This window comes from Sinohyriopsis cumingii, chromosome 15, assembly GCF_028554795.1.
Source record: "Sinohyriopsis cumingii isolate HCF-2022 chromosome 15, ASM2855479v2, whole genome shotgun sequence".
Classification (NCBI taxonomy): Eukaryota; Metazoa; Mollusca; class Bivalvia; order Unionida; family Unionidae; genus Sinohyriopsis; species Sinohyriopsis cumingii.
The window spans coordinates 68,344,965-68,371,466 of record NC_142975.1 but is presented as its reverse complement, the minus strand read 5'-3'; the positions used below and the strand labels follow the sequence as shown (position 1 = coordinate 68,371,466).

The window sequence follows — 26,502 nt, the reverse complement described above, 5'->3', positions numbered from 1 at the left end:
CATGAACAACTTGTTAAATTTATGACATAGAAAAGCCACCCTTCCCATCCATCCTATTACAGCTTTAGAGCCCCAGGTCTATTACAATATATATATATATATATATATATATATATATATATATATATATATATATATATATATATATATATATATATATAGATAGATAGATAGATAGATAGATAGATAGTAATACTAACATTTTCTTGAGCCACATAAGGTCAACGTTTTCATAAACAAAGGTTCGTCCCAGCCTAGTACTAATATTAGTACCCTTACTCGTACCTGGTGGACAGGGTACTAACATGAACATATACGTGTTAATGGAGCAAGCCGGGTGTGATTCACAGCCGGCGCACTTTTAGCCTAATAATAACACTTTAAACATATTCCTTGCATATAATCCAATGAATTGAGTACTCCTCTTATCTAATACTGGAAGTATCGAAAATCATTGTAGAAATAGTTGTAAAATCTCGTTTACGTTTTTTAGCCGATATTTTCGTTTAGATCGTCCGCCATATTATTTCAAATAATGATTACTTCCGTTCTCAGCCTCGTTTGTTTGTGTGCCATATAAAGACATTGACGCCTTATTTGGGAATGTAAACAAATCGTAGTAAAAATTTGGCGCCGTTTGGGTCAGAAATTCTGTGTATTAAAAGTAAATACGGTTTATCGCCAACTTTGAAATTCACCAAGAAGCGATTATTCACACTTGATTGATAATAATATAGTGTAGAATATCGAAAATATGGTTTGACAAGCCTTATGTAGAAAAGGGGTCACGGCGAGAGTCTCGCATTATCTGTCATGGCGGACAGTATAAGGTTAGAGTAAACATGCCAATTTATTTTATCGCGTAAGGGCTTAATAAATTCAAAATAAGCCAAACTTCTTTCACAACTTGATTATACTTATGTAGTTGATTTGTACACTGTTTGTTTTTCTGACTTAAGTGATGATATTTTTTGCTCCGTTACATGATATGGGATCAGTTCATAGCCTCAACCACAACAATATCAAGTTGAGGCTACGACATCATAGCTAGTCCCAGCCTAGCACTTGACCAAAAGAAAACTAAGTCAGGATAATTAAAATATAGTAGATTTATTGTATACAAACGTTGGAATCACACAGTACAAATATCGATATCATACATGCATGCATATGGTTTACCCATCTATGGGTAATGCCTTGTACCAAATACTGGATAAAAGTACAAGTTTACAATGACTTTGCATTACTCCACAATTTATAAAATACAAAACATCTCATATTGTGTGGCTTGTAAGGTTAATAATTCCCTTACTTTACTTCTTTGCACATACATATATTATATTTTCTTTGGGACTGTTACCCAGGATTGGAGAGGCAATTTTAGAAGTATGTTTTCATAGATGGAGAAATATGGTAATTTGGCATGTATTTTCAAACAGGATATATTTATAGTTTATCTAATATTGTTATGGGTGGTTTTAATCCTACTTCAGTAATACCTGAAACATTGCCATAACCATGGTTTATAGTTTTGTTTCTTTTAATACTGCTTACGTCGGGGTTTCAATGCATGAAAACAACCCTCATCTTCTTCTTTGAATTATAGTTGTGTGCGTCCGTGAGGACATGAACGACTCAAATACAGCTCTCATCTGTCGATGCAGACGTATTTATATGCAAATACAGTAACTAATGGAAACTCAATCAACCAATGAAAACGTGTAAGGTGGCGCTCTACAGGTTAGACTTTTAAAGAAAAAGAATTTCGTTGGCTTTCCTCACTGGTTATACTGGCTATTTAAAAATGACCTTGTATATCTTAGGTATAATTCAAAGAACCTTTAATTCCCTTTAATTTGATGTATGATTGATGGGTGTAATGTGGGTTATAGAGTATACAGCTTGGCCTTACTCCAGATGTGCACCTTACAAAAATGTCCTAGCTCTACTTGGACATTTTCACTTCATGAACTTCAGAGGTAAATTGTATAAAAAAAGAGCCGATAACTTTTTTTACATTTTATATTTTTGGTAATTCAGTCATTGCACTTTCAGAAGCTGGTATTGTCTAGTCTGGCAAATTCATTTTCCCTATTTTAATAGCTGCTATGGATAGTTGGGTTTGGGGCGATGGAAGAGGGGTTGTATCATCAACATAAAATCGAGAACAATTTGACAATGTTTAATGAATTGTGAAAATAAATAAATAAGAGCTATTGTTACTGTGTACAACCAGATTATGTAATTCTAATATAACAAACTGGAAACGGGGGGGGGGGCTGTCAGGTGTGGTGGGAGGCAACTGTTACAATCTATTTTTGTTGGAATACATATATTATTCTTGTTTATTCGCTACTGTAAAACGTGCTATTTGTAAAGATCCAAAATGTACTAACTTGACACTTTGCTTTGTCTTTTTGTCACTTTGGATTTTGGCGCCAACTGTTCTCGTCAGTTGTATCCCACCAATGACAGCGCTCCCCTATTTATAACATTCCCCCAGACACCGCATGACACAATTCAACCAATCGCTGAATGTACGGCAACCAATGTAACCAATCAGTGTCTTGTATGGTGTGCCATGTATTGCATTGTAAACAATACTGTTTTTTGCATGGTATACAAAGTCGACATTACAAATACATAAATTACATAACAAGAAGTATTTGAATACTGTATGACTTGTCTATGAAATGAATAAGAACATTTTATGAGATCACGCTTACGTGAAATTAAACTTTATGATGATATCTTAAGTCTTGAATAATTGAATTGATTCATGTAGACGCGGGTTCTGCACTTGATGCAGACAACCGCTACTGTCACATCAAAAACATGAATTGCATGCATCAATACAACTGTATTGCAATGATGTTATCACTAAAACATACAAATTACCTTCTTACAGTACCCTACTACCTACTATTATTAGAGAGAATAATTGCGAATGCGAAAGTATAGAATCTCTAAATACGAAACACTCATGCTAATCCTAAATGGCGGATATCGTGATATAAGGATATACATGGACTTTTCTAGTCATGATTTTGTTTGTATTTTACACAGATTACAAATAGTAAGAGCATGATATATGTAGCAGATAAGCTAAACAGTACACTCTGAAAACTTTATAACAGACTTTCAAAGACGTTTTACCAAAAGAACTTCTACCTCGAAAATAGGTTACACATGTTAAGATCGGTTGCCAGGATTGGCTGCTAGTTTGACAATCCATAGAGATAAATATAATTGCTATGCTTTGTAAGTGAACATCCTAATTCATATTCACCATATTTATAAAAACAAACTTAATAAAAGCAAAGACTGAAAATAGTATCCAAGTCATTGTGACTATAGGCATGGTCATTACAGTATATCTTGCTGGTGTGTACACATGGGTGAGGTTGAATAGATATGTTGGACTAGAGTTTGACAGTGAAACGTAGCACAGAGAACAAATTTTGTGTTTGATTCTGCAGAGTACACAGTAGCGGGGAGGTGTGCTCTGATCGTGGTACTCTAAGTATGATCCAAGCAGCTTGTTTTGAACTTTTTGAAGTTTCTGGAGCAGATATTGAGATGAACCAGACAGAATTGAGTTACAGTAGTCCAGTCTTGAAAGTACTAATGAACACACAAGTGTTTAAGTGACATCATCTGAAAGATATTTGCGAATTGAGCTTATGATCTCAGCTCAAGATATGTAGCCTTGCATACGTTCATAACATGTTGGTGCAATGTGAGAGTACTGTCCAGAGTAACACCAGATATTTTTGTCGGAGGGGAGTGATGGGTCTTACAGCCTAACTAACAGCGCTGTGTAGTGTGTTTTGATGTCAACTAAGAGAAGTCAAATTTTCAGGAATATCACACACAACTGGCAACCAATAATGACGCTTTTCTACAAAGTAAAGTTTTAATGTTTTTGCCACATTTACTTAACCTGATGTCTTTTCTCTACTAAATTTGAATGCTCACAAAGAAATGGACCTGTTTTCAAGTTTCGTTGGCCAACATTTCCATTGGCTGGAAAGCAATGAAAGCTGGGAATGCCGAAATCGGGTTAAATTGAAATATTATTCTTTAACGAAACGAAATAAAAATATGCCTATTGGAACTGTAAGCAATGTTTCGTTTCATTCAAGATAAATATAGGTATCCATTAGGATCAAATAGGTATCCATAAGGATCATATAGGTAGCTATCAAGACCATATAGGTAGCCATTAGGACCATATAGGTAGCTATTAGGACCATATAGGTAGCCATAAGGACCATATAGGTAGCCATTAGGACCATATATGTAGCCATAAGGACCATATAGGTAGCCATCAGGACCATATAGGTAGCCATAAGGACCATATAGGTAGCCATCAGGATCATATAGGTAGCCCTCAGGACCATATAGGTAGCCCTCAGGACCATAAAGATAGCCATCAGGATCATAAAGGCAGCCATAAGGACCATATAGGCAGCCATAAAAGACCATGTAGGTAGCCATCAGGACCATACAGGTAGCCATCAGGACCATATAGGTAGCCATAAAGACCATGTAGGTAGCCATCAGGACCATACAGGTAGCCATAACGACCATACACCAAACCAGTCCTTTTGAACAACTCTCAAGTTTTGTGTCCCCACACAACAGATTTTATTAGTAGCAAGACCAGCCTCCTGCCCCATGATGAGAATGAGCCATTATAGAAATGCACATTGCATTTTTTCAACATATGAAAAAATGTTGTGCTTGAAGTGCAAAACAGCAAATTTGACTCATTTCTTCTGAGATGCCATTAATAAATTTCATAGTTTGATCTGAGATGGGACAATTCATGTTCATGGAAGTCAAAGGTCCCATGTATAATCTTTGCTTATGCTTCTAACACTAGTATACTGAAGTAAGTTAATCTTTGTCATCATACTTTCCCTTAATTTCATTACAAATGAATAAAAAGAAACATTTTATTTCTTCAGTATTTTCTTCATTTCAGATAATGCTACAACTTTAATTTAATTTGACTTAACTCCTGTGTTCTAAGACATATAATATCCCCATAATTAAGGTCAGTGTACTGCCACAAGGCATATTTTGCTAGCAAAAGTAAAATAAGCATAATTGGCTTACGTTCATACATAATACGACTAATGTACCATTTTTATGAGAACATCGTACATCACAACATGAAAATAAGAAAGAAACATTTTACACATTTTTATATGAAGGTGGCACTCCTCTACAGTTTCATTATTTGTATCGGTTTAGATTTGCCAAGAAAAAGAATTTCATAGGTTTTTCACACTATTTCTGTTTCTTTTTAAAAGAAACATGCTTTTTCAACAGCCATATTGATCAAATTTCCCACTGGACTGGAATTTCACTGGTGGCATAAATTACCTTCATGATTATATGCTTCAATATTGGTTGGATACATTTAAGAGTCAAACACCAAACCAGTCTGTTTGAATAAGTCTCATGTTTTGTGTTCCCACACAACAGTATTCATAAGTAGCAAATCCCACACAACCCCTGTACCACACCTTTGCACCCATGATGAAAAGTGACCAATTATAAAAATGCACATTGCATTATTTTCGACATATGAACACAAATGTAATACTTAAAGATAGGAACATCAAGCTTGCCACAATTATTCACCAGATGTCACTGTAAATTTCATAGTTTGAATAGGATGGACCAGTTTATAATTTCACTTAATTTCATTACAAAATGGATGGAAAAAATCATTTATTTATTCACGATTTCTTTTCTTTCTGATAATGCATCATCTTAAAATTTAATCCGACTTCACTCCTGTTTTCTGAGACTTCTGACTTTTAATTCCCCATGTGCGATTAGGTGACATGATCACAAGAAAATGAGGCAACGGTGTGCCAATTTTCATATATGTTTTAATGTGGTGCTCTACAGTTTAGAGTTTTGCATAGCATTGGCAGTTTGAAGAAAACGAAATTCCAAGGTTTTTCCTCACTGTTTCTCCTGGCTATTTAAAAATACCATGTACATCTTAGGTATTGTTAAAAAGGAAACATTTAATTTCCTTTCCTTCGGTGTATGGTTGATGGGTATAATTTGGTTCATACTGTATATTGCTTAGCCTTACATCAGTCGAGCACCAATACGTTTTTTAAATTTAAATTGTGCATCATCATTTTCCCTTCCTTGACTATTAAAGAGAACTTTTAAATGATGGGCTTATATATATATATATATATATATATATATATATATATATATATATATATTCATTGATTGCATATTCATCAGCTTCATTTGTCTAGTCGGAGAAAATTATTTTGCCTTTATTTTAATAAATTATAATGATAGTATAGTTTAAACTAATACAGGCTGTGGAATTTATGGGAGAAGCCATTTTGGTTATCAGTATGCTTAGATTATGTACAATTTCCACAAGTACAATATCCAAAGAAATGTCAGCCACAGAACATAAAAGTAACATAGATGTATGGCAACATTCTCGCCATTGTGCATGTTGTGAATGGAAACAACTTAAATCCTTACACCTTTCACTCTCAGACATATATGTCTTGTAGGGTGTCCCCAAATTTTGCCAGTATATATCTAGCACAAAAAGAAGTTCAAGGCGATGAATCCGATTGTTCTCCAATAGCAGCGCACAGAGTACAATCCCATTCCCATAATTCCTTTGGTGCAATTGCGTTAGTTGCATGGAAATAGTAGATATAGAATATATTCATAACTTGGCTGAAAATGGGCTGCTTTAAGGGATTTTGAAAATTAGAAGGTATAAAAATATATGTTTTAAACATAAATGTTTGTATTACTATTGCGCTTCATTGGATAGACGCAGTATATGATATTCACAAAAATTTACACGATACAAAGTATTGTCATGAATATCCATGAGTGAAGACATGATTACAATTAAAGTTGTAAAAATAACATACTTGTTGCATTATCTTAAAAGTAATTTAAAAGAAAATGAAAGCACGATCATTTACAAGAAACCCAATACAGTCCTGCCCATTTATGTCGACATCCTCGGGCCAGAGGAAATATTGTCAGCATAGGCAGATGTTGAGATAAGTGTTGGGGGTGTGTCAGAAAAAAAGATACAAGTTAAATTCGTCAGTAAGGGGTGACCTGTCGTCAGTGTAAAGCATTTACATTTTGAGAAAACGAACAATGAAAATTTTGAGTACATGAAGACAAAACCAGTGTGAAATACACTTGTATATTGACAAATTACATTTTGGTTACCTTGTGTAATAAAATCCACAATAAAAAATTGCATTGGTCACATCCTGATATAAAAAACATTCAGTACGATATTCAGTGTTGGCATTAGCACATGGTTGCATAGTTGTTATTTACAAGCTTCAAGTACATGTATTTAAACTGGCTTAGATTTTGGTCAGTCAGTTCCAAACTTATTGAGGCTACCAAGGGCATGGGTCTATTCACAGGGAAATGAAAACCTTTCAACAAGTTGGTTTAAACAGTACATGTATTTAGTTACAGAAGTCATCATGAAAAGTACATAAAAGCAAACAAGAGATATGCGGCTGATATGATTAATGAAGGCATAACGTTGTATACATTGACACATGCTAAATAAAGTTAAAAAGGAAACTCACAGCACAACAAACTTGTTTTAATCACTGATCACTTTCAAAAATGCAATAATCAGTCAGATTTGATTGCTTTTGTTTAAGTCGCCACGAGAGGCCAACTTTATGGGACCAAACAAAAGCCTGTATTTTTCTTCTCCAACCGCGACATTAAAGCCTGGCAGCAAGATCAACTAATTGTTGAATAAAGTACGTATCGCAACTGGCAGCTTGTCGAGATAAATGATAAGAAAACAAAGGATTTTTTAAAGCTGGGACCAAGCACTTCTCTTGACATGTACATTTATTTTTTATCTCAACGTGGACATAAGCATGACAATTTTGGTAGTAATAGTAGACCAAGGGATCGGGACTTTGCTTTTTTGTCGAAATAGGCGGCTTGTTGACATAAGTTATGTTGATATAAGTGGGTTGGACTGTACAGTGAATCCAGACCAATGCAAAAGTAGATTCATTCTTAAAAGGGGCAGGGAAGGGATGGGGGCAGGATTGGATGGTAAGAGTGTCGTATATTGCAGTAATGAGTATGTATTGGTTAGTAAGGCAAAAGAAAATTATTATGAAATTTGAGACATATGTTCTAAATGAAATAGCATGCAACATAAACTTTGTACACAACCACATAAACAAAGAGAAGTCTTACAATTATAAAATAATATATCAGCTATATTTCTATGTTATCATTTAGATTATGCAAGGGGTTTAATGATCTTAAGAAATCTAAATTTTGACATTAACGTCTAAAGATATTTTACTAAGAAAGGTACGATAGATGAAACAATTTATAACTATACTGTATATTAGAACTACAAAGTAATTTGAAGATATTAGGAGGGGGCCTAGAATTAAGTTTCATAAGGGGGGTGTGTATAATTTCTTGCTGTGAAACACACCCATTCAAACACCATTTATTCTGCTTTTGAGCATATATTAAGAATATTATCACCTGAGCTATCAGGCATACATTACAGAATATTTCCAATATTCTACTGGGTTTATTTTCAATTCATATTCATTCAGATTTATTCTACAATCGAAATGATATATTATTTGTAAAATACCAGTATGGTTTACCTGGTATCTTTCATTTCACAATTTACAAAACAAATAAGATTGTTTTTTGAAGATATGAAGGTTTTAATATATCTGCAAAATTCATAATGAAATACTGAAAGTTATCACTGGGATATAAATGATATTGCTGGTGGCGATATCATTTTAAGCGCCATATTGGTGATATCACTTTGGAACATCATTCGTTATCTATTTAGGAAGCACGAATGCCCCTTAAATTCTTCTTTTTCCTCTCTCTCCCAAACAAAAAAAAGTAGATTTTAAATATTTATTTTTTATACTCAAGTTTCCGCCTGAATCGTTCAAATTGTCAGTGACTAATCTTACGTGACTTGTTGCTGTTCAAATTTCTTTTTGTTATACCTGTTACATTAAAATGCAAACAGTATGTTTTTAAAGAAAAAAATCTCATAATTACATAGTTCTATAAAATTCTTTCATAAGCAATTTTAACTATCAGATTCAGACTCGTGTGAATATGAGGGAGAAATCGGGCATTAATTAGTGTTGATTGCAAGCTGAAATTAAGTGATAATCAAAATTTGGGTGTATTGTCTGTTATCAAAATAGACTGCAAGCTTGCCAACACACAAATATTACGTATGAATGCAAAAATAAACATTGAACCAAAAATCTTCAACGTAAACTCAAAATGAATGGTTTAATAATGTTATGTTCTGAAGTGCCTTCCACAGATCTGTCGTATTTGCATAGTACGCCTAAAATTGTTAAAAAATTATTGTAAAAAATTTGGCACTTCTTTTTTTATTAGTGTAGTTAATTGCACTAAAACACTTTACTTACGAAATATTTCATATGTCCTTATATCTACTCAATGTAGATATGATATATATCAACATAGATATAAAATATATTTATTTATGCAACATATTTTAAGATCAGCAAGACATCTTATTAAGATAATGAGAACTCTTTCAATAAAGATCGAGATATCTGTACTTAATAAATATTATTTCTATACATTAAAAAGAGTAATATGATTGCGAGAAATATTAACTACTTGTAGGACGAATTTATTTTAATTGGGTGTTGTGGATCAAGACAGAATAGGAAGGGATGATATAAAGGGAGAATATTCCATTTAGAGATCTTGATTTATTAATATATTTAAATATTTAGAAGTTTATATGGTGTATATAATACCATCATAATAACTTTATGGCTAATGATTTTAATGTTAAAAACGTTGACAAAGTTCCTTGATCATGGTATATTTGCAGTGTGGTGAGTTTAGAGCCAAGGGAGATTATTAGCAACAAGACAAAGGCACCAACACTGTCTGATCGCATGTACAGTTCAGCACTGTGGGTTTTCAGCACTGCAAAATGTGATAAAGGCACATGGCAAAGTTGTTGTACAAGTCTCAGGATGTAGTGAAAGTTCACATGACCTTGCAAGTGTACTTGGATTGGCATTTATGATTGATTAGTATAAGAAAAAATGTGTTGTCTGAATCAGACAGCAAATGAAAATCACTGCTTTCATGTACTTAGGAAACATACTGGAAACATCATCAATCACACAAACTCTGTGTGTGTGTATGTGTGTGTGCGTGCAATCATAATTATTAGCATGTTTTTGTTGTTGAAAGTTTTCTTTAAAGTTTAGACATCACCAAACAGAGCAAGCAATCTTCTTAGCAGTTCCATAAAAAGGCATAGCTGTGGAGTTTCTCAAAACCCAAATCAACTGTCTTCATTTCTATATCAACATTAAAAGAACTGAATGTTTTATAAACCATCTTGTCCATAGACATATTTCTTTGTTCGAAACGTATTCTGAGTAGAGAGAATCAGGACAATAACATCTCTAAACCTTTGAACCCCATGCAAAATCATAATATCCAAAGCTGAACCTTAAAATGTTTTGAACATTTAAACATGTCAATGGTTCGAAAATATTTATGCTATGTATAAAAATAAGTTATACATATTTTTCACTGTGGATACTACACACCTTGAGGCAGTAAGGAAAAAATGTAGATTTTCCAGATGCATCAGGAGACATAGATTTTGTCTGAATGATTGGGTTGTAAAGGTAATATGGGATATGACAGTAATCAATGGAATCCTAGTACATGTAATATGAATAATCGGTGTCCAGATAATAGTAACTAAAGTTTAATAGGTAATTGGAATTCTGTTTCTGACCTTTTAGCTCCATATTCTCCTGCTGCCTAAAAACAGCTTTTCTCTATCTGAACTTCCATAATAATGTTGTACTCTTTTGGATAGCGTTTTCGGTTGTTTTCAGATCTAGCCTAGAAAATGATGTTAACCGGGACTTAATAATTCTTCAATTGGTGTTTGAAGTGTCAAATTTGTACTGAATGTGGATTGAAACATACAGTTTTAGGTAGACTAGTAGTTGTTTTAAGTTGGTCTGAGCATAACGCAGGGTCACAAAATAGGAATAATATATTTTTTCTTAACAGCAGCATCGGAGAAAGTAGATTATCAAACAGTGGCTTCATCAACTTCATTACCTGATGAGGGGGCAGACAGGGAGAGTAGGACCCCAGAGGCCCTCAATCGTGAGTAGTTGCGTGGTTCATATGTTCAGCAGCCACAAAGCTAAGAAAGAAAATGAGAAGAAAAGGAAGCGTGGCTCCAAAGACTGATGACTGCTTAATACATATTTATTTATCACTTGGTTGTAGTAATCCTAATACGTAGGTTTATGATAGAGAAAGGTTTTTTAATTTAATTTACCTACTTACTACTCTTAAAGTTTAATTTAAACAAGCATTAATAATACATTTTCATATTGTATTAAATTTCATATACTCTACAATATTAAAGTGATGAAACAATTTTCGAAATCATCAACATGATATCAAATACTAGTAATATGGATAATGGGTGTCCAAATAACTGTATGTAAAGTTAAATAGGTAATTGGGGTTCTGCTTCTGACCTCAACCCTTAACTCTGTATTCTTCTGCTGCCTAAAAACAGCCTTTCTCTATCTGAATTTGTTGTTGTTCTCTTTTGGATAGCATTTTGGGTTATTTTTAGATGTAGATAAGAAAATACTGTCAACCGGGACTTGATAATTCTTCGATTGATGTTTGAAGTATCAAATTTCTACTGAATGTAGATTGTAACATACAGTTTTATGTAGACTAATATTTGTTTAAGTTGGTCTGGGCATAATGCAGGTAGGTATAATGTTTTTCCTTAACAGCTGCATGTGAGAAATTACATGCACCAATTAGTCACCAAACAGTAACTTCATCCTCTTCAATACCTGAGAAATCACATGCAACGTTTAGTTACCAAACAGTGGCTTCATCCACTCCAATATCTGAAAAGAAAGCAGATATGTTTACTTATCAAACAGTGGCTTCATCCACTTCATACATGTTGATGGCACAGACAGGGATAGCAGGACCCTAGAGGCCCGCAATCATGAGTAGTTAAATGGTTCATATGTTCAGCAGCCACCAAGTTAAAATAGAAACTGAAGAGAAATGGAAGCGTGGCTCCAAAGACTGATGACTGCTTAAGACATATTTAGTTAATATTCAGTTGTATTAATCATAATACATGTATGTAGGTTTATGATAGAGACGGGTTTTTAATATAATTTAGCTACTTACTACTCTTAAAGTTTAATGTAAACAAGCATTAATAATACATTTTCATATTGTGTTAAATTTCATATGCTCTACAATATTAAAGTGATGAAACAATTTTCCAAATCATCAAGTGTCAAAATTATTTAATAGGAAGACATTTTTGCACCAATGTTGTTTTTGTGCATTTCTGAAGTAGTTGAAGAGTTTGTGGAGTATGAAATCAAGAAAAAAAAGGCACTGGGCCAGATTGAAAGTGACGGAATCACAGAAGAGTGGATGGCTCGAGGAGCCACCTTTGGTGAGATTAGTAAGTAGAAATTGTCTTGATATAAATTTAGATTGTTTTGTTACAGGTTTAATTGAGTTTATTTAAGATCGTTTTCTGAGCTAGACCTCCGATACAAAAGATTAGTATGAATAATTTGTGACATTTCCTCCAAATTCTTTTTTTTTTTAAAGTGACACATACATTTTGATCTTACATAGACTAACTGGAGCCAGATTCATCAGATCATCTATACGAAAACATTCTTCAGGAATTTTCTATGAAAGTATCCATGAATTATTAGACTGCAGCACGATCAAGCTTGATAGATTATAATGGGTTTCTTCTATTTGTAGATGAGGCAGCTCGCAAAGAGAGGAAAGATGGAATGGCCACAGAGGACATTTAAACATCTCTTACCACCCCCAAGAAAGATAAAAGGTTAGTGAATTAATCTTTTCTTTAAAAGACTTTCTGAATTTAGTTTGAGTTTTTGTGTTGGCAGATAAAAAAACATGTATTGCTGTAGCAATGATGGAAGTATTTGAATTGGCAGATAATCAGATACAGATATTATTGTATGACAGAGGGCAGCGATAGTTTTCAATGTTGAGTTTTCTTTTTCTTTTCTAAAAGTTTAATACTGTAATACTCATAGTCCAGCTCTGAATAATCTGGAAGCTATTTCTTCTAAATTTCCTTTTGTTATTATGTCAATGGAGAATTTGTTTCAAGATCTGAAATGTCGCATAAAAAATCGTAATTACCTTTTGAAAATGTCTTCTGCATTAGTGGGAGCAATATCTAAGGGAGATAAGCACAATCAGGGTAAACAATAATAAACGGACTTGAGCATAATATGGTATAACTGACATTAATTTGAGTTTCCTTCCATGATAAAATAAAGCTGCCATGAAAGGCCAATGGAATAGTATGTGTAAGACCATCAAGTTTGTTACTGTTTTGGGTAATACACATTATATCAATTAGGACTGAATATGATATTAGGCTATAAGCATGGGACAGTAGAAATGAAATGAAGTCATAAATGGGCAACAATTGAACATTTTTCTCACAAAATTCTTGAATAATGATGGTAATTGCAAACATAAAAATCGAACATGCCCAATACATATTTCAGTAATAGGCCATTGATTCACAATAATCCAACCCCAATATGATAAATATTTTGAAAAATTTACATTTATTAAGGTGATGTTTGATGAAATGCACACCTGCCTTTTAACAAATTATTTGTGGCTGGTTGTCTGGCGGTAATTTTCCTGCATCAAGGTTTTGAATCATGGTTTTCCTGAAACATTACAATTACTTATTTTAGTTTTAGATAGGAGGATTCTTTGATTTCTAAATAACATACTTCCGTTGATGTTCCATGAAATGCCTTATTAAACTAAATCAAAACCAGAATTTTTAAAAAATTCTTTAAAAACTTAAATTGAGATGTCTTTGCCTCAAAATTTAAGCATGTCATCAACATAAAAACACAAAAAAGCCAAGCCAAGTTTTACTTGTCTCTGTCGAATATATTCTGTGCAGTCTTTTTCAAAAGCTTCATGGGATGTCAATAACAGATGGAGGAACATGGATGTAAGAAGGGAGAAAACAAAATCAAGCACAAAAGAAAGGATATATATATATATATATATATATATAATAATGAGGACTTTGTATAGCGCCAAATCTTTAGAAGCTCTAAGCGCTTTGCAACATTAGACAACACCTATAAGATAAAAAACATATAATGATATATATATATATATATATATATATATACTTTTGTTACATGTTTAGGCTCTAATAAATAGTAACAAAAGAAAGAGTGAAAACAACAAGCTTTGAAAAATTTAACAAATAATTTATTTCCATGGAAAAACAATGTAAAAATAGAAAGAACGAAGTTACGGTTTTAAGAAAGGCAAAAGAAATCAATGATCTGACCTATATGAAGACTTCAACCTTCAGAACATTCCACACTACATATCTTTCTTTTTTCAGAACCAGGATGTCAACCTAAGTCTCTACCACAGAGACAAAATTCATTTAAGCAGAAAAGGAACTTCTCAACTATTGATAAATATTAACATGTATGCCCCCATTTTCAGGAATTATAATGAAGAGTACTGTCTCTACTCTGGAGAATCGGGGCACATGACACAGGTATGCCATCATGGCAAACAGACTGAGTGCTTCGGATGCCATAAATATGGACACAAACAAAGACTTTGTCAATCAATGTATTATACATATTAGGAAGCTGGCAAAGAGGAGAATGCAGATGCTTCATTTACAACAAATCTAAATGTACCTAGTGAGACTATTGACTCTAACTATTCTGTGGACACTTTTCTAATGCAAAAGTTAACGGATTTTCAGGGTCTGTATGTGACTTTGAAGATGCTAATATATATGAATATTTAAATATAGAAATAGGATGTCAGAATGATAAAAGTAGTATGGAGACAATCTCATTGGATGATGACATACATATAATCGATATGAAACTAAATACAAAAGGTTTTTTAACATAGGTCACTTAAATGTACACGGTATAGTGGGAAAAATAGACCAGATTAAGTTAATGTTGTCTTCCAGTGAAAAAAATAATATACATGTTTTACGACTCACTGAAATCAAATTAATTGCTAACCACAATGATGATCTATTTCACTGTCAAGGCTACAGTAAACCATTACGCAGGGACAGCGAGACAGTGGGGGTGGGTTCTTGTTGTATACATTAGGGAAGATGTAAATGCAGAAAGACGACTTGACTTAGAGTCACATGAAATTGAGAGTATCTGGGTGGAGATGCAAAATCATTCCTTGTTGGTCTCATTTATAGACCACCTTCCTCCAAAGCAATTTGGAATGATAACTTTTTGAAACAAATGGAAAATGTTCTTGCACATGAAAAAGAAACAAATATACTCAGAGATATAAATAAGGACCTTCTCAATACTCAAATAAGGAACAACTGGATGGAATTTATTGAATCAGTAGGCCTAGACCAGCTGGTAAATGAGCCCACAAGGGTAACAGACAAATCAAGTACTCTTATTGATCACATTTATACCAACCTACCAGACAATGTGGCTTCTGTTAATGTACCGAATGTTGGTCTTAGTGACCACTATCCTACTTTTGTTTTTACAAGAAAGGTTAAATGCAAGAAAAATACACACAAAACAATCACTTAATGATCATTTAAATTATTTAGTGAAGAACAATTTCTCAATGACCTATATAAAGTTACATGGAATATGATCAAAAATTTGGATGACAATAGATGAAGCTCTGAGGGTGTGGACTGACTTATTCATGGATGTAGTCTCTAAGCATGCACCACTAAAAGTACATTGAGTAAAGGCTGAAATACAACCTAATTGGCTTACAACTGAAATCCTAGATGCTATGAAAACAACAAGACCAATTCAAAAAAGGCTATGGGAAACCATGCACCTTATAGAGTATAGAGAAATAAAATAACAAATATGATTAAAAAAGCTAAAAAAACACTTTTTATCATTCATTGCTTTAAAACAAAAAGAGCAACACAAACTCCATCTGGAAAGTCTTCAATGAACTCACTGGAGGAACACACAAAGATCAGACAAATAAAATTCACTCACTTCCGGTAAATGACACCATAGTCACTGATGACACTGACATTGCAAATGTTTTCAATGATTTTTTTTCACCAACATTACCACAAATTTAAAAGAACCAGTGATAGAAAACAACTTTAATGAACTGAAAAAGTTCTTCAGCAGCAAAATCTCTAAGGAGGTAAGTTCCTCTCTGTGACCAGTATCAAAAAACTTTGTTAAAAAATGTCTCAGTGAACTTGATACCAAGAAAGCTACAGGACTTGATCAGATTGGTCCACGACTCATTACATCTTCTGCCTCTGCTATTGTAGATAGAATAACACTCATAATCAATTTACGTTTTGCAACCTCATCTGTCTCCAAAATATGGAAAACTGCAAAAGTAATTCCTATTCACAAATCTGATTCTAAGGATGATGCTGATAACTACCAACCAATCTCAATACTTACCAAACTTGTCAAAATTGATTGAAAACATGTCCATGACTCCCCTAATCAGTCAGGCTTTAGACAGAAACATTCATGTGAGACTGCCTTGATCTCCCTAACTGATAAATGGCTTCAAGCACTTGACCAAGGTAGAATAATAGGATCTGTATTTGTAAATTTCAGGAAAGCTTTTGACATGGTGGATCATTAATCAATTCTAGGTTCATTACTATTTATTTTATTTATTATTGACCTACCTATTTTACTAAGAGACTCAATATGATCTACAGATCTCTATGCAGATGACACAACGTTGTCAGACATCCAAAACACAAAGCATGAACTCGAAATTTCTTTACAGAATGCCCTAAACAAACTGGAAGACTGGTGCACATGCAATGGCATGGTGGTAAATGTTGGTAAAACTATTACTTATCTAAACATGGCAAAAAAGGACAAATCTTGATAGTGATGAACTATGTCTGACATGGAAGGATACAAATTTTCAAATGGTCTCTTATGATAGACTACTTGGTGTTCTGGTAGATAATAACCTATCATGGACTGAACATATCAGTTAAAAAAAGTCAATTCAAGTTTATGGCTTCTCAGCAGGATATTAAAGACATTTTCTCCTTGAAAGGCACAGAAAATTATTTTATAATAGTTACATACAACTTTTTTGAGACTATTGTAATACAGTATGGGGTAATTCAAATGATAAAAACATAGCAAAGCTGGCACATCTTCAAAAAAAGAGCAACAGGGCTAATATAAATTCATAAAGAAAGCAAGGATAATTTAGCTGGTAAGTTAAAATGTTACCTATTAGAGACCAAATCTGTTTGAGAAAAGCCAAATGAATGTACAAGATACCCCATAATAGTGCTCCTGAATATTTTTACATTCACTATTCCAGGATAGGCTACCTGGTAATACTTTCCACCTGCGATCCATGTCTAACAAACAGTGTAAAATTCCCAAACCAAATAAGGAGTTATATAAAAAAGTTTCCAATACTCTGGAACTCTGCTCTGGAATAGTATTCCAGTTGAGATTATAAATTTCCACTCTTTCCTTCTTCCAAACCCAATATATCTAGTGGCTTCATAGATGCAGCTAAAATAAATAAATTCCTTTGTATGAGGGCCTCAAGGTAGATTAGTTCTTAGCTAATTGTGTTACCCTCTTTAAATAGGTCATTATTATTATTATTATTATTAATAATAATAATATTCTATTAAATCTAACTACTGCGCAATTTCGGAAAACCAAGAATTGAGAAAAAGAGGCTGTTTACATCTAAAATCACGTACTCCCACTATGACCTTGATATAAAACAATCATTTTACTCAGAGAATAAAATAAAAATAGAAAGTTGTTTACTTGTCTTAGTGATTTCCGAATCAAGGTCTGGAACTAAGTAAAAAATAGAAACAGTGTTTCTATTATTAGGTGTTTATCGAAAGAGTCAAGTCAAACTGAATTTTCTGAAAATAGTCAAATTCCTAGTAATGAAAATTACATTACACTGACATGTAATGAAATTAAAAATAAAAAGATTTTAAAACTTACAACCAATTAAGTTAAATAAAATATACATAACACTCCCCCCCCCCCAAGAAAAAGAAAGATTTATATGATAAAGCTTTCTTTTTACCATAGATTATTTATACATGAGGTTAAAAAGAACTCTTTATAAATTATATAGAGTATACATTAAATAATACATTTCTATGCATGGGAAAGTGCATCTGCACATAAATTATCTTTCCCCTTGATGTGCCTGATGTCAATATTGTATTTCTGTATCAAAAAACTTAACCTTAATAGTCCTTGGTTTTTATTTTTCATCTTGCCATTAAGTAAGAGGGTTGTCGTCACTAAACACAATAATCGAAGGAGCTGAACTAATGTAAACTTCAAAATGTTGTAATGCCAGTATCAAAGCCAAACATTCCTTCTCGATTGTTGAATAATTTCTTTAGTGTTTATTTAATTTCTTAGAAAAATAGCATGATCAATACCATTTTCGTCTCCTTGAATTCTCCAATCCCAACATCACTTGCATCAAAAGACAGTTTAAATGATTTTGCTGAAATTTGGAGCTGTAAGAACTGGTGTGCTTTTAAGTATGGCTTTTAACTTGTCAAAAGCCTCCTGACATTTTTAAGTCCAGAGGAACTTGTTTTTCTTATTCAATAAATTTGAAAGGGGTTAGCAATGATAGAGAAAATGGAAAATATTTTTCGATAGTATCCAGCCATACCTAAAAATTGCATCAGTTGCTTTTTATTAGCAGGCACAGGGAATTCAGAGAGAGCCTTGATCTTAGCATCTGTTGGTTTAACTTGTCCATGTCCCATGATATGTCCTAGAAAAGTTACACTAGCATGAATAAATTAATTGTCAAACATGGCAGCCAGTGTAAATGGTGGAGGAAGAACTCAGGAAAGAACAATCAACCAAGTTTTCTCACAGAACTACATTAGCCAAATCCGAGATTCGAACCAACGCAGGCAGTTTACAATTTCATCGTCATTGAGGATTTTGTTTGTTCTTGCAGGAACATCTGGAAATAATTGCTCATATTCAAATAATAACTGTTCAAGTTCATTTCTTTCTTGCTCTTGCAAATGTGAAAGTTTCTGGTCCAGATCTTTCATAATTTCTTAATTCCGAAGATTTGTCACTCCAATATCAGTAGAATCCGATTATGTCCACCCAGCCCATTATTTGTTTAAGTATACAAGATGGATGGAATATGGATGTAAGGGACAAAACAACAGCATGCACAAACAAAAGGTGTACAGGTATATATTTTTTATGTATACAAGTATTCATTTATGATTATTTTATTATTTGCTTTTAAGATTATGTGGTAAATGCAATACTTAAGCCCATTTATGTTTTGGAGAAAAAATTGTTGTGACCAAACCTGTTATATTTTCTGCATTTGCAGGAGGTTCCATATATTTGCTACATGGGGATCAAAAACAAAGCAAAAAGAAAGTAAAGAAAACATAATTTTATTAAATAATGAAAACAAACAATGTCTAATGGTAGAAATGGTTTTAAATCATTGTATGAGCATGATAATGGTTTTGTCATCTTTTAGAATTAAACTAGTAGGATGGTCTTAATTTCAAAGACAAATCTAATCCTTACTTGCTGGGAAAAGAATTTATAAAAGTGGGAAATGGTATTTTTTCAAATAATGACATATCATTGAAGTAATTTTAGTGCTAAAGTATGCCATGTCTTTAGCAGTTGTATTCCATCAATTGCATACATTTTGTCACTGAATATTCTTTTCATCTTTTTAATATCATTGCATATTGACCTTGTCCTTTTAATTGGTCATTTCTCATTTTACATTATACTGAATGAAAATTATTCAGCAATAGTATTGTTTCTTTTTCAGATTTTTGTCCGAGAAATTCAGGCTAAGAATAAGGAATAATATATATACACGTTTTAAATGGGTTTTTTAAAATGTTGTTTTCTGTACAAATGATTTCTAAATTTAACTTGCATATTTTGGTTATTATTTTCCTTTGCAAGACTAAGAATAAGAAGAAAAGGAATCCTGTTCTCCCACCCCCACCTACAAGACCACAGTTTTGAAATATAAAGTTTAGTTTTGGGAGGTTAAAGTTTTGATTTTTTTCTTTAAAAAAAAAACTAATTATGATTGTACCCAACTGTTCATGAGGGAAGTTTTTTAAAATTTTAAGTCAGTGAACAAAATAGGATTAGAGCCAGATTGTATCCAAAACTGTTGACCCCTCATGCAACATGTTGACATTCATTCTATCACTTAATCCCCTTTCCATCCTACCCCCCCCAACATTGTTTAAGGCTCAAGTGAGATATTGTAGCTTATTTTTTTATATTTTTTTATATTTGTCTCTTTTAGTATTTGTTTTTTAAGTAATTAATCATAGCGAAATTCCGCATTTCATGAATGAAGTCATTGGTTGCTAAAGTAATTGGTAGATTATGGAAAATGTTTTGAAGTTCCATTACTTGGATTTTATATACATATTTGGTTTAAAAATTGTGCAAAGATAGTATTGTAATGGCAGTTTGTGACACCACTGTATATACTAGACTGCATCTGCATTACATGTTGCTTTGTTGTATTGTACATATTAGTGATTTAACCTTGTTAATAAAATAATTGTTTTCTATATTTGTATCTCCATCTTATCTATGACATGCTACACAAAAGAAATGCAAACATGCTGACAACATCAAGTATTACATCAGAGTATCAAATAACATGAAGCCTTGTAATTTTATCTCTCTCTGGCTATAAGGCAAGTTTTAAAAGTTATGAATTTCAAAATTGCATTGTTTTCTTTCCGACTCACACAGAAAAAAGGTACAGTGCACCCCTATTATTATCATTCAAACCTAACAAATAAGTGTGCCACATGACAGAGGAAAATGATACGAATTCATTGCTCTTTTTTGACAATAACAAATACATATACCCCATGAAGCATCAAGAGATGATGACATTCAAAAATTATTTAAATTATCAACATGTGATCATCACCACCAAATCTTAACAAAAAGGTTATAAAAGCCAAAACAAGTTCCATACATTTTATTATACTGAAGAATTTATTTATACTGAATCACTGGGTGCTACTTTTTAGTGTAATAATATGGGAAAGAATAAGGAGCAAGCCTGTTAATGTTCCCCACAACAATGTGAAAAAATGTGCGTCAAAGCCACTTTGAGGTCTGTTACATAAGGACAACAAGAGACAAATTTGAAAAAGCTATCAAAAGTCCCTACAATGCTGACATTGAGTGTGATGTGACAGGTTGTTATGCCACCACTGTGGTAGATGTATTATGGTTGGGGTGGGATATTCACAATATTCTATTTAAATTTTTATAGAAGTCCCACCCAGGTTCGATTTTGGTTGGAAGTTAAATTAGTGAAAGATAGATGCTCCGAGCCACCAGTCAGCAATAAACTGGTTCAGAAGTGAACCTACTTGTGTCTAATAAGACTCCTATGGTACTAAACGTTTCTTAATAAAATGCTGCAACTTTATTGCTAATACAGATCTCCTGTCAAATACCAAAATGGAAAATATTTGTATTATACTTCGCAAGTTATATAGAAAATGTACAAAAATAAGCATGGTAGTACATTAGTTATAACCTACAATTTACATAAAATATTAATAAATAACTCACATACCTCTACAGCTTTAGATGCAAGTCCTTAAGTTTCTGTAGTGTAATGTTTTCGACCTATGGTGAGGTATGTATAGACAGACAATGTAGCCCTACACTGTCTGTATGCTAGATGAAAATTGGGTTTTCCCAACGAAAGCACTTCTCACTGTTTCAAAATATTATACAATATACATGCATCACCATCGGGTAGCCTTGTACACAAAAAAAAAAAAAGAAAAACCAGAGTAATAATAATGATATAATAATAATAATAATGAAGACTTTGTATAGCACCTAATCTCTAGAAGCTCTAAGCGCTTTACAACATTGAATAACACATAAGGACATGATTACAATAAGCAAACACCATTAAATTAGAAAACGGAAAACCTGCTGAAATTATTTAAGGTAAGGAAAAATTATTTGGTCTTCAAGTCTGTTCTTGCAATCAAAATAGGTGAGTTTTAAGAGTGCTCTTGAATGAGATCACTCTGTCTTTGTGTCTAAGTTCAGTCGGCAATTCATTTTACGTTGCTGAGCCCTGTATGCAAAAGAAATTTATGACTTCATTTTCATACTGTAGTGGGAATAATGAGAATACGAATGTCAGAAAAGGAATGCAAGTATTTTGCTGGTGTGTATACATGGGTGAGGTTGGATAGGTATGTTGGACCGGAGCCTGTCAGTGAAACATTTGATTCTGGATTGAATGCATAACCAGTGTTGGGTACAGAGCAGGGAGAGGTATGCTCTGATCATGGTACTCTAATTATGATCAGAGAGCTGTGTTTTGAACTTTTTGAAGTTTCTTGAGTATATATTGAGAAGAACCAGAATTAAGCTACAATAGTCCAGTCTTGAAAGTACTAAGGAACACACAAGTATTTTAGTGGCATCAACTGAAAGATAATTGCGAGTGGATTTGATGCGCCTGAGCTCAGAATATGCAGCCTTGCATATGTTCATGACATGTTGGTGCAATGAGGGAGTACATGTACTGTCAAGATTAACACCTAGGTTTCATACTGACTGTGAATTTAATAAATAAAGGGATTTATACAATTCATTGACAATGGTTCCCTTTATATGTGTAATATACAATCCTGGCAGAAGACAATTTTATTACTTGAAATTCTTCAAGATGATTTTAACTGGATTTAGTTGATCTACATTTGATCGAGGGATACAAGCGGCATTATGACTGTTCCTAATACAGAAAAGACCTGTACCCCTTGAACGGCGTCCTAAACAGCTATTACTTGAAGTTTGGTTTGCTGTCTGGAGGAGAATTATGTTTTCACGACGAATGCACAGAAGTTCATTCGATTCATAATTTCAGTCTGAGAAACTGTAATCTTTGAAAAACACATACATTCAGTGACCACACATACATTAAAAATTTCATAGGTGTGAATTTTTCTGATACAAAGATAGCACAATCTGTATTATTAAAAGTTTGCTATGTAAAACGAAAATAGATTCAGTCAATGACCACATACAATTAATATTAGTAAACACATGATATGTGAAGAGAAAATATACCCATATAATACAAGTGATCATGCATAAAGTAATAAGAAAAGGCAATACGTGGTGGGAACACGTAACCAATATTGGTCACCCAAACGAAGTTATATAACTACAATATATCCGGACATCAAGGCAAACTTCTTTACATGTATGCAACTAGGAGTTGCAATCAAATCTTCTGATATGACAGGAACTAAATGTTAACATATACATATTCTGAATTCATGAAAATGTATCCAAGATAAAATACAGAAGTAAAGAAATTGCTAATATTAGAATAATATGAAAAATAGAAATTCTACATTATTTATATTAGTTTTCTACGATATTGTGGGTTCTTTGTTATCGAGGTATTCAATGTTTTCGGTAATTTTCTGCATAGTGCCACCTATCATACATATATATGTGCTTATCTTATGGGGAAGCTCTGCAGATATTATGAATGTTTGAGACAGTGGCTGGTGTAAGGTGAAGTTGTTTACATTTGCAAGATACACAGTGGAAAGAATGTTGGCATGCCTATGTGTTACTTTCATATACTGTGGCTGAAATTTCTTTAGACATTGTGCTTGTGGAAATTGTACATCATCTAAGCGCACAGCTAGCTAAAAATGACTGCTCCCTTGTGCTAAAAAAAATCAGTCTGAATTAGTCTAAAGTACACTGTCTTTAGCAGTTATTAAAACAGGGACAGTGGTTTTTGCAGGACTAGACAATACCACCTTCTGAAAGTGCAATGAATGAGTTACCAGTATATAAAATGTATTAAAAAAAGAATTTCTTACAATTTACCACTGGAGCCCAAGAAGTAAAAATGACCAAGTGGAGCTAGCATTTTTTTGGGGTAGACATGCATATCATAGGTGTAGCCAACCTGTATAATCTATAACTCATATTACACATCAGTCATGCACCAAAATAAATGGGATTAAAAGTTCTTGGAACAATACATAAGATATACATGGTATATTTTCAAAGTCCAGTATAAACATTGAGGAAACGTGGAGAAATTCGTTTTCTTTAAATTCTAATCCTATGCAAAACACGAAAATGTAGAGTGCCACCTGTATACACCAGATGACAATAAGTTACTAGGTCTGCATCACCAGTTTTATTCCAGGAAAATGTCGGAAATGCTGGCAAGTACACTTATTTTTTTTATACACACATGAATTTCACTTTTCTAAAACACAGCCGTACCACATGTTCTCAGATAAAATCTATATCTTCCTAAATTCAATATCACCAACAAATCGTTAACCAGTTTGTCGACTGGTAATATCCAATGATTTTATGCAAGAGTCAGATCATATGATTACCATATGTGTTAAGAAGATTGAATCAATGGTAATAACAAAAAAGGTCAAAATATGAAGGTTGTTGTTTTCATACAGCTTTCCAAATTGGCAGGTATTGACTTAGAAACTTTGTTGTACGCAATTTATTACTATTCGTCTATTTTTATTGTCAAGTTGTTAATGAGACAAAAATAATACATAGTTAACACTAAATAAATTACAGAATTTGAAGTAACTGAAATCTAAAATAAAGTTGACACCCATGTCTTGCTATATTGAGTCTTAAACCTGACTGTTACATGCTATTGTTTATATCTAAGGAATTTGGGTTTCAGACACTCTATTGTCTCGTTTCTTGAAAACCAGCTTCCTGGCTTCCGCTTTGAACTTTCTTGGGCCTTAAATACCATATAGTTGGCAGTTAGCTATAAAAATAAAAAAAAGGCTGAAGGACCGTTGGACATCGGAGAACTTGGAAAATGGTTGGAAAACCGTAACTAGTTTTGAGATTATAAATCTATTGGTGAAATTATCAGCAGGGGAAAATACTTTGTTGAAAATTTATCCAAACTCCGTTGGTGAACTGCAACTTGGTACTTCATATCGCCTTCCATACAGTACATGTGTCCTATAGACCTTTCCTGCGCATGCCCAATGAGGTATAAACAGCAATGGCAGTGACCACTGAAGGATACACAGATATGGATCAAATAAAGCCCCATATTCTGTATAAGAAGCAATGGCATCTATTGCATATGATCTCCGGAAACCAAACATTATCTCTGAAATAGCCTCCATATTATACAATTTCTCCGCATCATGTCACACTTGCAAATGGGTCCTGAGAAATCGCCAGTAGGTTGTACAAAAGTGAGTTTATAATCAAATACATATGCCTCTGGAGAATAACAATTTAAAGATATTAGGGCATGGCAGGAAAAAGATGGCAATATAGTAACTGTTACTAAACAGTGCCACCATAAGAGACAACAAAATGCCAGAGCAACAAAAAAAGATTAGTGATAACAGAAATAACTTTTAAACGCATAGAAATTGTGCAGACAGTGCTTCAGTATTTTCCAGCAATACAATACAGTAAGAGAAAGAGCAAATAATTTAACAGCTAACTCAAGAAAGGATAAAGACCGAGGTACATATTTTGGGGAATTAAATCAACAGAACTATACAATATATGGAAAACTATGCCCACTGCATCCTCAACTTGAGCAATAACAGACAGAATTCAATAATTAAATATGATACAATGATAAAGAAACTTTAAAGGTAATGATGGCTTTTGGCACCAGAAGTTAAGGACCTGAACAGCAGGATGACAACCAATGCTAAATACATTGGAAGACATCCTCTTTGGGTAGTTTCTTTTTATTTATTTTTGTATATGTTTATTCTTTAACCATGTAATTTCCTTTATAATAATAATAATAATAATAATGCTTTATTTATAGAGGGTGACTCATTAGTCAAGGACTATTCTCCCTTGAGGCCCTCTTAAGGAGAGTATAACAATGCACATTATATGAAGATGGCAATAATTACTGTTTATTTTAACATGTTTAGTATTAAAATACTAAATTCCATTATCTGTTAGAAACACATACATGCTCATGATATCTTTTCTTAAATACTCTAATATTTTCAGCAGATTTTACATGTAGTGGAAGCTTATTCCACAGAACTGTACCAGAGTATTGAAAACTCTTTTTAAATTGTTCTGTTCTTGGTTTTGGTATTAGAAAGTTTCCATGTGATATTGATCTCAACTGGTATTGTGCTGAAAAAGGCCTGAATAAGTCTTGAAGATACTCTGGTGCAGTTCCATGTAG

General features: G+C 33.1%; 1 long non-coding RNA gene across 6 annotated transcripts; it reads left to right on the top strand.

The window, feature by feature from the left end:
• Window positions 1–558: 558 nt before the first annotated feature.
• LOC149782010 (uncharacterized) lies at window positions 559–16,106 on the top strand. Of its 6 annotated transcripts, none has more exons than XR_016414200.1 (4): window positions 559–664; window positions 11,161–11,259; window positions 12,928–13,012; window positions 14,588–16,106. It is a non-coding gene; the product is annotated as an uncharacterized LOC149782010 (long non-coding RNA). The 6 variants fall into 6 exon arrangements; XR_016414202.1 differs by having other exon boundaries at window positions 11,161–12,613; XR_016414198.1 differs by having other exon boundaries at window positions 615–830.
• The last annotated feature ends 10,396 nt before the right edge of the window (window positions 16,107–26,502 follow it).